A 3583-nucleotide genomic window follows, 5' to 3' on the forward strand; every position below is an offset into this window, starting at 1 on the left:
GAGGCTGAGATGAGGAGATTGCTCAAGCCCAGGAGTTTGAGGCTGCAGTGAGCTATGATCGCACCACTGCACTCTAGCCTGGGAGACACAGCAAGACCCTGTCTCAAAAAATAAGGGGCTCAGGGGAAAAAGAGTCACTATTCTTTGTAAAAGGGAATAATAACATCTACCTCATAGGTTTGAGACTATACTTGTGGAAGTGCTGCTTCTAAACTCCCAAATGCCATTCCAATGCGGCTTCATGAGCTCCAGATGAAGGAACGAGGCTCTGTGAGTTTTCTCACTGGCCACGTCTGTGAGATAACCGAGGACTTCTATTTGTGGAGAGTCCTGCTGGCTGGCGGAGGAAACTTACAGCAAGGGACATATTTCTGGTTTAATCTTAAACCAGCTACAATGCCAAAGAATAGAGCAGGGATTTTTTTTTTTTCAAGGCTTCCTTAAACTCACTGAAAACTCAGCCCATCTATTTCTAGAGATGCTGAGAACACATGGAGCCCCCACATTCCCAGGCACGTGCACACACACACCAACTCCACCGTTTTGCATGCTGAGCTCCAGGAAGCTTCCTTTCCCTTGGAGATGCTTTGTTATTTGGAAAAAAAAAAAAAAGGAACTTGCGAAAATAAATCTTCAGGTTGCAGAGGACCTATCCATAGGAGATTGTTGTCATCTTGATATTCAGGAAATGAAGATGCTCTAAATAGCAAAGGCAGATCATTACTGCCTTCCAAGGAGAGTTGGCAAGAACTCCAAAGAAGGGAAACCGAGTCTGCCTCCATCCAAGTAGGACTGATGCATATAACAAATTTGCTTTTGATGTGGAAGTGGTGGGAATGAAAGCGTCAGCATTAATTACCCCAGTGTAACATGTTTGTAATATGGATCCCAAAGAAAAACATGCCCCTTTACAACATGGTCTCAATTTAGCCTTTGCAGAAGGTTTGGCCCATCCCAGGGAGAGGCAAATTGGCCCAGGAAAGGGTCATTTTCCACAGCACACTTGTATTCATTTTCTATTGCTGCAGTAACAAATGACCACAAACTTAGTTGCTTCCACAGTACAAATGTATCATACTTTTAGGGGTCACAAGTTTGAAATGGTCTCAAATCAAGGTGTTGACAAGGCTCTGTTCCTGCTGGAGGTCCTAAGGGAGAATCAATTTCCTTAGAGGACACCTGTACTCCTGGTTCACGGTCCCCTTCTGCCATTGCCCCGCCAACTCTGTGTCCATTGTCTCACTTCCTTCTCGGACTGACCCTCCTGCCTCCCTCTTATAAGAACTCTTGTGATTAAATTGAGCCCATTCAGAAAATACAGATAATCTCCCACCTACAGAGGTCCTTACCAGTTCTTTTTGCCATATTAAGATAACAGGTTCCAGGGATAAGGACATGGACATCTTCAGAGGCTATTATTGTGTCTACTATTCAGTTGGAGCCTTTTCTGCTTCCAAGGGAACGGGTAAGGAGCTCACTGTGCCTGCTCCAGCCTCAGGCAAGAGCCAAAGGGAACAGGATTGTGGTCCTGTTCTTCCAGGAGCGTCATGGAAGATGCAGCATTGAGTGTGGGGGATGAGAGTAGCCAGAGGAGGTGGTCTTAAACTTGGTCTTCTTTTTTACTTATTTAGGGTTTTTTGAGATAGGGTCTTATTCTGTTGCCCAGGCTGGAGTGCAGTGATACAATCATAGCTCACTGCAGCCTTGAATTCTTGGGCTCAAGTGATCCTCCCACTTCAGCCTCCCAAGTAGCTGGGACCACAGGCACTGCCACCATGCTCCACCAATTTTTGAATTCTTTGTAGAGATGGGGGGGGTCCCTCTATGTTGTGCAGGCTGGTCTCGAACTCTTGGGCTCAAGCAATCCTCTCACCTTGGCCTTCCAAAGCACTAAGATTACAGGTGTGAGCCACCGCACCCTTTAGAAAGGCCCTTCCTTTCTAAATAACAACGATGGCTACTACCTGTAACTGAACGGCTACTGTGCGCCATGCTCTAGCTGAGGGTTATGTAGGCAGCATCACCTTTATCCTCACAATAACCCTGCAAATATTTTTCTTGTTTTATAGACAAGGAAGTGGAGGCTTGGAGGAGCAAAGTGGATCTCCCAAAATCACACATCTGGGGGGTGATCACTGAGATTCAATAACCATCAGACTCAGGGTCTGCTCCTAAACACCACACACCCCCTACTCTCCCCACTCGGTGGTGGCATGACCAAGGTGCTACCAGCATAGTAAGGGGGAAGGGTGGCACCCAGAGGCCCAAGAAAGGGTGCCCGGAAGACAAAGGCTGGGCCATGGGGACGGGACTCCTTCCCATCCTGCAAGAGCTGGCTCTGGAATGAGGGGCTATTTTGTGGGGATGTGCCATTTGAGTCTGACTCCATTTGTAGCTATATGATGGCAGGCAACTGGGTGAAAAGTAAAAATACAGAGTGATCAGACGTTCTCTCTGTAATCTAGCTGTCCACTGGGGTAATATGTCCTCTTGAGATAGAAATAAGATAAACAGCCAGGTGTGGCAGCTCATTCCTGTAATCCCAGCACTTTGGGAAGCCGAGGTGGGATGATTGCTTGATTCTAGGAGTTCAAGACCAGCCTGGGCAACACAGGGAGAGCTCATCTCTACAGATAATAATTTTTAAAAAGTTAGCTGGGTGTTGTAGTGCACGCCTGTGGTCCCACATACTCAGGAGGCTGGGCTGGGAGGATTGCTTGAGCTCAAACAGTTGAGACTGCAGTGAGCCATGATCACACCACTGCACTCCAGCCTGAGAGACAGAGCAACCCTTGCCAGAAGGTAAGGAAGCACGAATTAACAGAAGCATGCCAAAAGAACACAGGAGCCAACCCAAAAGAGCCTCAGATGGCCAAAGCTGGAATCATTTAAGCAACAAAATGACAAATAATTGTATTATAACCCAAGATACAAAATAAATGTGTACGTTCATACTGATATAAATTATGATTGAATATTGAGAAGGGCTGGCTCTTCCCTACAAAGAGCTGGGCGCAGTGATTCATGCCTGTAATCCCAGAACTTTGAGAGGCCAAGGCAGGTGGATCATAAGTTCAGGAGATCAAGACCATCCTGGCTAACACAGTGAAACCCACTCTCTACTAAAAATACAAAAAATTAGCCGGGTATGGTGACACGTGCCTATAGACCCAGCCACTCAGGAGGCTGAGGCAGGAGAATGGCTTGAACCTGGGAGGCGGAGGTTGTGGTGAGCCGAGATTGTGCCACTGCACTGCACTGCACTCCAGGATGGGTGACAAGAGCAAGACTCCATCTTAAAAAAAAAAAAAAAAAAAAAAAAAAAAAAAAAAAAAAAAAGAAAAGAAAGGAAAGAAAGAAAGGATTACAAACAATATATTAGATACATCCCCCTGCAGGAGGTGGAGTTTAATCTCCCCACCCCCAACAGCCCAACAAGCCTAGGCTCCAAAGAATGTTGTAGAAAAAGTGAAAAGTAGTGACTTAAGAGTAGAGCGATCTGGCAGACACCACCTTAACCAAGTGATCAACATTACCAGGCATGGCATGCCACGTACCCACTGGTAGGACACCATGAGAAGGG

The sequence above is a fragment of the Cebus imitator genome, unplaced genomic scaffold (assembly GCF_001604975.1).
Source record: "Cebus imitator isolate Cc_AM_T3 unplaced genomic scaffold, Cebus_imitator-1.0 Scaffold42, whole genome shotgun sequence".
In the NCBI taxonomy this organism is placed as follows: domain Eukaryota; kingdom Metazoa; phylum Chordata; class Mammalia; order Primates; family Cebidae; genus Cebus; species Cebus imitator.